The sequence below is a fragment of the Pristiophorus japonicus genome, chromosome 9 (assembly GCF_044704955.1).
Source record: "Pristiophorus japonicus isolate sPriJap1 chromosome 9, sPriJap1.hap1, whole genome shotgun sequence".
NCBI classification, from domain to species: Eukaryota; Metazoa; Chordata; class Chondrichthyes; family Pristiophoridae; genus Pristiophorus; species Pristiophorus japonicus.
In genome coordinates this window covers 90,203,241-90,214,929 of record NC_091985.1, presented here as the reverse complement: position 1 = coordinate 90,214,929, position 11,689 = coordinate 90,203,241, and positions in this window count along the sequence as shown.

The window sequence follows — 11,689 nt, the reverse complement described above, 5'->3', positions numbered from 1 at the left end:
TCTACATTTGATCTGGAAGTTTCCTTAATTTAAAAGTAGATCTCATGGAATTGAATCTCCAGAATCTTCATCCACTGGGTGACTGTGTCAAAAAACTACTTTTACATTTATTTTTTTGTCCTGCTAGAAACAGTATGAAAGGGGTTAACACAAAGGTCTCAGAAAGGATTTCTCAGTAAATGCTTTTCAGCTGAAGCCAGAAGTTTGTCTGCAAGGTTTTATGTTGCAAAGTGTGTGTTTTTAATGGCCCACACAATGGATATCTGAAGTGGTAATTGAATGATCAACTCAGGGTTATTATTTGCCCTCATTCAATAATGATGAATGCCTATTTGTTCGAATGAAATTAATAAATTATGAAGGGTGCACTCAACCGTTACTTTTGTTTCAGGATATCTGGAGGGTGGCCGCAAGCCACTTGGACACAGATCAAACAATAGGCTCCTGCCTGGGGTAATGCCTTTGATTGACACCTGTCTCTGAGATCTTTGGAGAAGTGGATGGTGCCATTAATTGGCTGGAACTTGGGGTCCGAATTCCTGCATTGTAGAATTCTATTCGTAGTTTCAATGAATGTTTTAATCTTGTAGCCACTGGCTATAAGGTTGAATGTTTAAGTTGTGCTGACCTAGCCAAGTGGTAAAATGAGATTGAGGTAATAGGAAGTAAATTCCTGTTTAAGCTGTAAGTTTAGAGAGCAAGTGATATATTATTTTTATGTATTTGTATTTAAAGCGTTTTCAACTAAAATTAGTGCATGTGCTAAATATGGTGTTGCCATAACCACACCTGTGGTGGGTCAGAAATCTCTATTGGACAACACTGACCCATAGAAGACGCAAGGTTCACTTTGGAAGTGACTGGTGACACTGAAACAAGAAAGTATCTTATGTTCAAAAACCCTAAAATGTGATAGTGACATTTCATAAGAACATAAGAAATAGGAGCATGAGCAGGCCTTACACCCCCTTGAGCCTGCTCTAACATTCAATAAAATCATGGCTGAACTTTTACATCAACTCCAATTTCCCGCCCTCGTCCCATATCCCTTGTTTCCCTTAGTGCCCAAAAATCTATCAATCTTGGCCTTGAATAACCTCAATGACTGAGCATCCACAGCCTTCTGGGGTAGAAAATTACAAAGATTATTAACCGTCTGAGTAAAGACATTTCTTCTCATCTCAGTCCTAAATGGCCGACCCCTTATCCTGAGACTATGAATCCTAGTTCTGGACTCTCCAGCTAGGGGAAACAATCTACATAAGAACATAAGAATTAGGAACAGGAGTAGGCCATCTAGCCCCTCGAGCCTGCTCCGCCATTCAATAAGATCATGGCTGATCTGGCCGTGGACTCAGCTCCACTTACCCGCCCGCTCCCCGTAACCCTTGATTCCCTTATTGGTTAAAAATCTATCTATCTGTGACTTCAATACATTCAATGAGCTAACCTCAACTGCTTCCTTGGGCAGAGAATTCCACAGATTCACAACCCTCTGGGAGAAGAAATTCCTTCTCAACTCAGTTTTAAATTGGCTCCCCCGTATTTTGAGGCTGTGCCCCCTAGTTCTAGTCTCCCCTACAGTGGAAACAACCTCTCTGCCTCTATCTTGTCTATCCCTTTCATGATTTTAAATGTTTCTATAAGATCACCCCTCATCCTTCTGAACTCCAACGAGTAAAGACCCAGTCTACTCAATCTATCATCATAAGGTAACCCCCTCATCTCCGGAATCAGACTAGTGAATCGTCTCTGTACCCCCTCCAAAGCCAGTATATCCTTCCTTAAGTAAGGTGACCAAAACTGCACGCAGTACTTCAGGTGCGGCCTTACCAATACCCTATACAGTTGCAGCAGGACCTCCCTGCTTTTGTACTCCATCCCTCTTGCAATGAAGGCCAACATTCCATTCACCTTCCTGATTACCTGCTGCACCTGCAAACTAACTTTTTGGGATTCATGCACAAGGACCCCCAGGTCCCTCTGCACCGCAGCATGTTGTAATTTCTCCCCATTCAAATAATATTCCCTTTTACTGTTTTTTTTCCCAAGGTGGATGACCTCACACTTTCCAACATTGTATTCCATCTGCCAAACCTTCGCCCATTCACTTAACCTAACCAAATCTCTTTGCAGCCTCTCTGTGTCCTCTACACAACCCGCTTTCCCACTAATCTTTGTGTCATCTGCAAATTTTGTTACACTACACTCTGTCCCCTCTTCCAGGTCATCTATGTATATTGTAAACAGTTGTGGTCCCAGCACCGATCCCTATGACACACCACTAACCACCGATTTCCAACCCGAAAAGGACCCATTTATCCCGACTTTCTGTTCGCCAGCCAATTCTCTATCCATGCTAATACATTTCCTCTGACTCTGCATACCTCTATCTTCTGCAGTAACCTTTTGTGTGGCACCTTATCGAATGCCTTTTGGAAATCTAAATACACCACATCCATCGGTACACCTCTATCCACCATGCTCGTTATATCCTCAAAGAATTCCAGGAAATTAGTTAAACATGATTTCCCCTTCATGAATCCATGCTGCGTCTGCTTGATTGCACTATTCCTATCTAGATGTCCCGCTATTTCTTCCTTAATGATAGCTTCAAGCATTTTCCTCACTACAGATGTTAAACTAACCGGCCATTAGCCTGTCCAGCACTACCCCCCTAGTGATAGTGATTGTCTCAAGGTCCTCCCTTCCCACATTCCTGTGACCAGCAATTTTTGGCATGGTTTTTGTATCTTCCACTGTGAAGACCGAAGCAAAATAATTGTTTAAGGTCTCAGCCATTTCCACATTTCCCATTATTAAATCCCCCTTCTCATCTTCTAAGGGACCAACATTTACTTTAGTCACCCTTTTCCATTTTCCATCTGTAAAAGCTTTTACTATCTGTTTTTATGTTTTGCGCAAGTTTACCTTCGTAATCTATCTTTCCTTTCTTTGTTGCTTTTTTAGTCATTCTTTGCTGTTGTTTAAAATTTTCCCAATCCTCTAGTTTCCCACTAACCTTGGCCACCTTATATGCATTAGTCTTTGATTTGATACTCTCCTTTTTTTCCTTGGTTATCCACGGCTGGTTATCCATTCTCTTACCGCCCTTCTTTTTCACTGGAATATATTTTTGTTGGGCACTATGAAAGAGCTCCTTAAAAGTCCTCCACTGCTCCTCAATTGTGCCACCGTTTAGTTTGTGTTCCCAGTCTACTTTAGCCAACTCTGCCCTCATCCCACTGTAGTCCCCTTTGTTTAAGCATAGTACGCTTGTTTCTGACACAACTTCCTCACCCTCAATCTGTATTACAAATTCAACCATACTGTGATCACTCATTCCGAGAGGATCTTTTACGAGGAGATTGTTTATTTTTCCTGTCTCATTGCACAGGACCAGATCTAAGATAGCTTGCTCCCTTGTAGGTTCTGTAGCATACTGCTCTAAGAAACAATCCCGTATGCATTCTATGAATTCCTCCTCCAGGCTACCCCGTGCGATTTGAGTTGACCAATTGATATGTAGGTTAAAATCCCCCATGACTACTGCGATTCCTTTTTCACATGCCTCCATTACTCCCTTGATTTTTGCCCGCCCCACCGTGAAGTTATTATTTGGGGGCCTATAAACTACGCCCACAGTGACTTTTTCCCCTTACTATCTCTAATCTCCACCCACAATGATTTAACATTTTGTTCATTAGAGCCAATATCGTCTCTCACAACTGCCCTGATATCATCCTTTATTAACAAAGCTACCCCACCTCCTTTCCCTTCTTGTCTATCTTTCCGAATCGTCAGATACGCCTGTATGTTTAATTCCCAGTTTTGGCCACCCTGCAACCATGTTTCTGTAATGGCCACCAAATCATACCCATTTGTAATGGTTTGTGCCGTCAACTCATTTACGTTATTTCGAATGCTGCGTGCATTTAGGTAGAGTGTTTTCATCCTAGTTTTTAAACCATGATTTTTAGTTTTTACCCCTCCTGCAGCCCCTTTATATTCAGTGGCCCTTTTTGTTTTTTGCCTTGGGTTTCTCTGCCCTCCACTTTTACTCATCTCCTTTCTGTCTTTTTCTTTTGTCTCCTTTTTGTTTCCCTCTATCTCCCTGTATTAGTTGCCATCCCCCTGCCATATTAGTTTAATTCCTCCCCAACAGCACTAACAAACACTCCCCCTAGGACATTGGTTCCGGTCCTGCCGAGGTGCAGACCGTCCGGTTTGTACTGGTCCCACCTCCCCCAGAACCTGTTCCAATGCCCCAGGAATTTGAATCCCTCCCTGCTGCACCACTGCTCAAGCCACGTATTCATCTGCGCTATCCTGCAATTCCTACTCTGACTAGCACGTGGCACTGGCAGCAATCCCGAGATTACTACTTTTGAGGTCCTACTTTTTAATTTAGCTCCTCGGTCCTTAAATTCGTCTCGTAGGACCTCATCCCTTTTTTTTTACCTATGTCGTTGGTACCAATGTGCACCACGACAATTGGCTGTTCTCCCTCCCTTTTTAGAATGTCCTGCACCGCTCCGAGACATCCTTGACCCTTGCACCAGGGAGGCAACATACCATCCTGGAGTCTCGGTTGCGGCCGCAGAAACGCCTGTCTATTCCCCTTACAATTGAATCCCCTATCACTATCACTCTCCCACTCTTTTTCCTGCCCTCCTGTGCAACAGAGACAGCCACGGTGCCATGAACTTGGCTGCTGCTCCCCTCCCCTGATGAGTCATCCCCCTCAACATTGCTCAAAGCAGTGTATCTGTTTTGCAGGGGGATGACCGCAGGGGACCCCTGCACTACCTTCCTTGCACTGCTCTTCCTGCTGGTCTTCCATTCCCTAGCTGGCTGTGGACCCTTCACCTGCGGTAAGACCAACTCGCTACACGTGCTACTAATGTCATTCTCAGCATCGTGGATGCTCCAGAATGAATCCACCCTCAGCTCCAATTCCGCAACGCGGTCCGTCAGGAGCTGGAGGCGGATACACTTCCCGCACACGTAGTCGTCAGGGACACCGGAAGTGTCCCTGAGTTCCCACATGGTACAGGAGGAGCATATCACGTGACCGAGCTCTCCTGCCATGACTTAACCCTTAGATACCCTTAAATTGGCAACAACACTGTTAACAGGTTACTTACTGATATAAAAAAGAAAAAGAAAAGCTTCTCACCAATCACCAGCCAATCACTTACTCCCTTGGCTGTGACGTCACCTTTTGATTTCTTTATACTTTTTTGCCTTCTCTCCCCGCTGCAGCTGCACCGGCTGGGCCTTTATAGGCCGCTCCAACACCACGCACTCCCGCCTCTCGGACTGCCGCCGCCTCTTGCTGCCGCTGGGCCTTTATAGGCCTCACCAACGCCACGCAACCCCGCCTCTCGGACTGCCGCCGCCTTTCTTTTGCCACTGGGCCTTTATAGGCCTCACCAACGCCCGCACTCCCGCCTCTCGGACTGCTCTCTCTCAGCATTTACCCTGTCAAGCCTTCTAATAATTTTATACATTTCTGTTATATATGTAAACTTGTATTTACTCTGTACAACCACCAGAGGGCTCATCCCCTGGAGTTCCAAGGGATCCCATAATCCCTTGGGAGCACAGGTATTTAAGGAGGCTTCACAGGTTGGAGAGGCACTCTGAAGACCTGCAATAAAAGATTATGGTCACACTTTATTTTGAGCTCACGGTGTTTAGTCTGACTCTTTCTCCATATACAACAACTGGCGATGAGATACAGATAACGAACCCAAAGATGCAGAGAACAGTGGGCATACTGGAGAAATTCTCGGAGGGAGATGATTGTGAAATCTTTGTGGAGCGACTCGACCAATACTTCGTGGCCAACGAGCTAGATGGGGAAGAGAGTGCTGCCAAACGAAGGGCGATCCTCCTCGCCTTCTGTGGGGCACCAATGTATGGCCGCATGAAGAATCTGCTCAATCCAGCGAAACCCACAGAGAAATCATACGACGATTTGTGCACACTGGTCCGAGAGCATTTGAACCCGAAGGAAAGCGTTCTGATGGCGAGGTACCGGTTCTACACCTACAAAAAGTCTGAAGGCCAGGAAGTGGTGAGTTATGTCACAGAGCTAAGACGCCTTGCAGGACATTGCGAATTTGGAGAACATGCTCAGAGACTTTTTCATACTTGACATTGGCCACGAAACCATACTTCGCAAACTTTTGACTGTGGAGACCCCGACCTGAGTAAGGCCATAGCGATAGCCCAGGCATTCATTGCCACCAGTGACAATACAAAGCAAATCTCTCAGCACACAAGTGCTGCTCCAAGTACTGTGAACAAAGTGATGTTGTTTTCAAATCGTAACGTACAGGGCAGGTCACACATACTTGCAGCTACATGTCCGCAGATGCCTCAGAGTCCACCATCAAGGGTGATGAATGCAAGGCCATTAACACCTTGTTGGCGCTGCGGGGATGATCATTGTTTCCATTCATGCTGATTCAAAGAGTACGTTTGCAAGGACTGTGGAACAATGGGACACCTCCAACGAGTGTGCAGGCGAGCTGCAAAGCCTGTTAAACCTGCAAACCACCATGTTGCAGAGGAGAACAGATCCATGGAGGATTACAACGAACCAGACCCTCAGCTCGAGGAGGCAGAGATACATGGGGTGCACACATTCACCACGAATTGTCCCCCGATAATGCTGAATGTTGAATTAAATGGACTCACGGTGTCAATGGAGCTGGACACGGGTGCAAGCCAGTTCATCATGGGCAAAAAGACTTTCGAAAGGTTGTGGTGCAACAAGGCCTCAAGGCCAGTCTTAACTCCAGTTCGCATGAAACTAAGAACTTACATGAAATAACTGATTCCTGTAATCCTCCGTGCTACCGTAAAGGTCTCCTACGATGGAGCGGTGCACAAGCTTCCACTCTGGCTGGTACCAGGCGATGGTCCCATGCTGCTCAGCAGGGGCTGGCTGGGAAAAATACGCTGAAACTGGGACGATGTCCGAGTGCTATCGCCTACTGACAACACTTCGTGTGCCCAGGTCTTAAACAAATTTCCTTCGCTGTTGGAACCAGGCATGGGGAAATTCCAAGGAACAAAAGTGCAGATCCACCTAATTCCAGGGGCGCGACCCATCCATCACAAGACAAGAGCAGTACTGTACATGATGAGAAAAAGGGTAGAGATCGAGCTAGACCGGCTGCAAAGAGAGGGCATCATTTCCCCAATCGAGTTCACTAAGTGGGCCAGTCCTATTGTCCCAGTCCTCAAGGGAGATGGCACCATCAGAATCTGTGGCGATTACAAAGTAACTATCAATCGTTTCTCCCTGCAGGACCAATACCCACTACCAAAGGCCGACAACCTCTTTGCAACGCTGGTGGGAGGAAAGACATTCACGAAGCTGGATCTGACTTCAGCCTACATGACGCAGGAACTGGAGGAATCATCAAAGGCCCTCACCTGCATCAACACACACAAAGGTCTTTTTGTTTATAACAAATACCTGTTTGAAATCCGATCGACACGGCGATATTCCAGAGAAACATGGAAAGCTTACTGAAGTCGGTCCCGCACACCGTGGTCTTCCAGGACGACATCTTGGTCAACAGGTCGGAACATAGTCGAGCATCTGCAGAACCTGGAGGAGGTTCTTAGTCGACTCAACCGCGTGGGACTCAGGTTAAAACACTCGAAGTGCATTTTCTTGGCACCTGAAGTGGAGTTCTTGGGAAGGAGGATTGTGGCAGACAGTATCAGGCCCACCAACACGAAGACGGAGGCAATTGAGAACACAATGAGGCCACAGAACGTGACGGAGCTGCGGTCGTTTCTGGGACTCCTGAACTACTTTGGTAACTTCTTATCGGGTTTCAGCACACTGTTAGGACCTCTGCATGTCTTACTACAAAAAGGGGACGAATGGGTTTGGGGCAAAAGCCAAGAAAATACCTTTGTAAAAGCGAGAAAATTGTTATGCTCAAACAAATTGCTTGTGTTGTATGATCCATGTAAGCGTTTGATACAAGCATGTGATGCGTTGTCATAAGGCGTCGGGTGTGTATTGCAACAAGCTAATGATTTCGGGAAACTGCATCCAGGCGTGTGTCTAAGGCTGAGTGAGCATACGCATGATTGAGAAAGAAGCATTGGCGTGTGTCTATGGGGTAAAGAAAATGTATCAATACCTGTTTGGGCTAAAATTCAAATTGGAAACTGACCATAAGCCACTTATATCCCTGTTCACCAAGAATAAAGGGATAAATACCAACGCATCGGCCCGCGTGCAGAAATGGGTGCTCACGTTGTCCGCATACAACTACGCCATCCGCCACAGGCCAGGCACAGACAACAGTGCCAATGCTCTCAGTTGGCTGCCATTGCCCACCACGGGGGTGGAAATGGCGCAGCGCGCAGATCTAGCCATGGTTATGGAAGCATTTGAGAGTGAGTAATCACCCATCACTGCCTGACAGATCAAAACCTGGACAAGCCAAGACCCCTTATTATCTCTAGTCAAAAGCTGTGTGCTTCATGGGAGCTGGTCCAGTGTCCCAGTGGAAATGCAGGAAGAGATAAAGCCGTTCCAGCAGCGCAAAGTTGAAATGTCTATACAGGCAGACTGCCTTCTATGGGGCAATCGAGTAGTACTCCCCAAGAAAGGCAGAGACATCTTCATCAATGACCTCCACAGTACCCACCCAGGCATCGTAATGATGAAAGCGATAGCCAGATCCCACGTGTGGTGGCCCAGTATTGATGTGGACTTATTCGAGTCCTGCGTTCACAGATGTAATACACGCTCACAGTTCAGCAGTGCACGCAGGGAGGCACCGCTAAGTTTATGGTCTTGGCCGGTTCTTGGGTACAATGTTCCTTGTGGTTGTAGACGCATACTCCAAGTGGATTGAATGTGAGATAATGCCGCTAGCACGTCCGCTGCCACTACTGAAAGCCTGTGGGTCATGTATGCCACACAGGGCCTACCCGATGTCCTGGTGAGCGACAACGGGCCATGTTTTACCAGTGCTGAGTTCAAAGAATTCATGACCCGTAACGGGATCAAACATGTCACATCTGCCCCGTTTAAACCAGCGTCCAATGGTCAGGCAGAGAGAGCAATGCAAACCATCAAGTAAGGCTTGAAGAGGGTAACTGAAGGCTCACCTATCCCGAGTCCTGCTTAGCTACCGCATGAGACCCTACTCACTCACTGGGATACCACCTGCTGAACTGCTCATGAAAAGAGCACTTAAGACAAGGCTCTCATTAGTTCACCCTGATCTACATGAACAGTTAGAGAGCAGGCGGCTTCAACATAGTGCATACCATGATAGCGCAAATGTGTCACACGAGATTTAAATCAATTATCCTGTATTTGTATTAAATCATGGGCAAGGTCCCAAGTGGCTTGTCGGCACTGTCATGGCCAAAGAGGGGAACAGGGTGATTCGGGTCAAACTTTCAAATGGACTCATTCACCGGAAACACTTGGACCAAATCACACTCAGATTCACAGACTATCCTGAGCAACCCACCTTGGACCCTACCTTTTTTGATCCCCCAACATACACACCAGTGGCAACCAGCACCACGGTTGACCACGAAGCAGAACTCATCATCCACAGCAGCCCTGTAGGGCCCAACACATCAGGCAGCCCAACAAGGCCAGCTGCACAGCTGCCCAATGAGGGCCTAACAAATGATTCAACAACACCAGCTTTCACACCGAGACGATCAACCAGGGCAAGAAGGGCCCCAGATCGACTCACATTGTAAATAGTTACACTATTGACTTTGCGGGGGGGAGTGTTGTTAAAAATGTAAACTTGTATTCATTCTGTACAGCCACCAGAGGGCTCATCCCCTGGAGTCCGAAGGGATCCCATAATCCCTTGGGAGCACAGGTATTTAATTACAGTGTTCAATCTGACTCTTTCTCCATACACTACAATTTCAATGAGATCACCTCTCATTCTTCTAAACCCAGAAAATATAAGCCCATTCTACTCACTCTCTCCTCATAGGCAGCCCTCTCATCCCAGGAATCAATCTCGTGAATCTTCGTTGCATCTCCTCTAAGGCAAGTATATCATTCCTTCAGTAAGGAGACCAAAACTGTACACATTTCCTAACCATCTAGTAAAGAACGTCTTCATCCTCGTTTTCTACTCCCCAACTTCCCCTGCTTGCTTATGCTCTCTGCTTCATCCAATGAATTCCCCTCTGCCTCACCTTCGGTCTCTGGACTCTTGCTTGGAAAACGTGAGTGATGCGTACGCTTTGAAGTGCTGGGAGGAGCCAACCTGGAAGGGTTTGCTTCTCCTTCCTCTGCAAGCTCGAAGGGCCGAATGGCCTACTCCTGCACCTATTTTCTATGCTCTTTCTTGGGCACATCTAGAGGAGCAAAAGAGGAAGAAGTTAGAAAGAGTTGCTGAGGAGTTGACCTCACATATCATTTTCTGTAGAAGGAGTAGCATGAGTGTTGGATAATCTCATTTTGCTGACAGGTCATGCAGAGTATAATTGGATGAAATGGAAGAGAAGCAGAATGTCATGAGAAACCTGCAGCTGATACTTGCCCTCCTACTCTCGACTTCTCCAACTCTATGGCCTTCCTCCCAAGTAGCTTCAATGCTTCCTCCTTGCAGTGGGATAGAGGCTTGATGTTTGGGGATCCTCACCTGTCACCAATCTCTCTCTACTGTTATGCATTGTGTTTTGTTGTAAAATGAATTCAAAAAGTGAGAATCATCTCTGGTTGCCATGAGATGCAGTAAAACGTAGATATCCGAATGTTTGGGATTATGATAGGTGAATGAAAGCAAAATTACATACCATGTGAGGGTCTTAGTGGAAGAAAGCTTGTAAGCTAGTGAGTGAAGGAATGCTCACAGGTAAAAGGCCCGACAATATTTCATAGGCATTGATGGTGAGCTATTTAACAACTTTAATACAGTGAGAGGGAGGTGATGGTAAGTTGCAGACTTGCTTAGTTCAGTGCATTGTGGGAAGATGTGACAATCTCCTCTCACATTGCCAGATCTAGTTCGGTCACTAAACCTTTTGGCACTGAATTGCCATGTGTTTGGGAGTCAATTTTGCACTCACTGTCCTGGCTACCTCCTGCCATTGCTTCTCTCATTGTGGGACAATGTAATAGGGTTCCAGGCAATGCCTCCTTCCTCTGTCTAACTTAATTAAGGGACACTTTCACAGCCTTATCATTGAACCGGGAAACTCTCATGCTTCCTGCAAACTTGACGGACATATTTGACTGGAAAGCTTTCAGAGCTGGTAAAAATCCAGGTTTTGTTGTATTGCTGCAAACCTTTAGATCCTGCATCAATGCAAGTTTCCAAACAGTGCAGTCCCAATGAGTGGCATCCTTGATGCAGGGAGCTGATGGTCATTATGTCAACTAGGCTGACCTCAAACTCGAGCAACATCAATCTAATTTTTGGCTGGCAGGCAGGAATTGTGCTCTGCTATTTTCCTGTTTGGGTTTTTGCCTGAGAGAAAAAAAATTGTGCTCTAATGTTTCAGTCACAGGCCTTAGCAATCAAATGAAGATGGTGGCCCTGAACTGGAGGCCTCCAACTTCTGGTTGGTTTAAATTTAACTTGCAATTTAAAAAAGTTACATGCAGGGTTGTATTTTTCAAATGGATATTCCAGAGTAAGTAATTTTATGGTCTTAT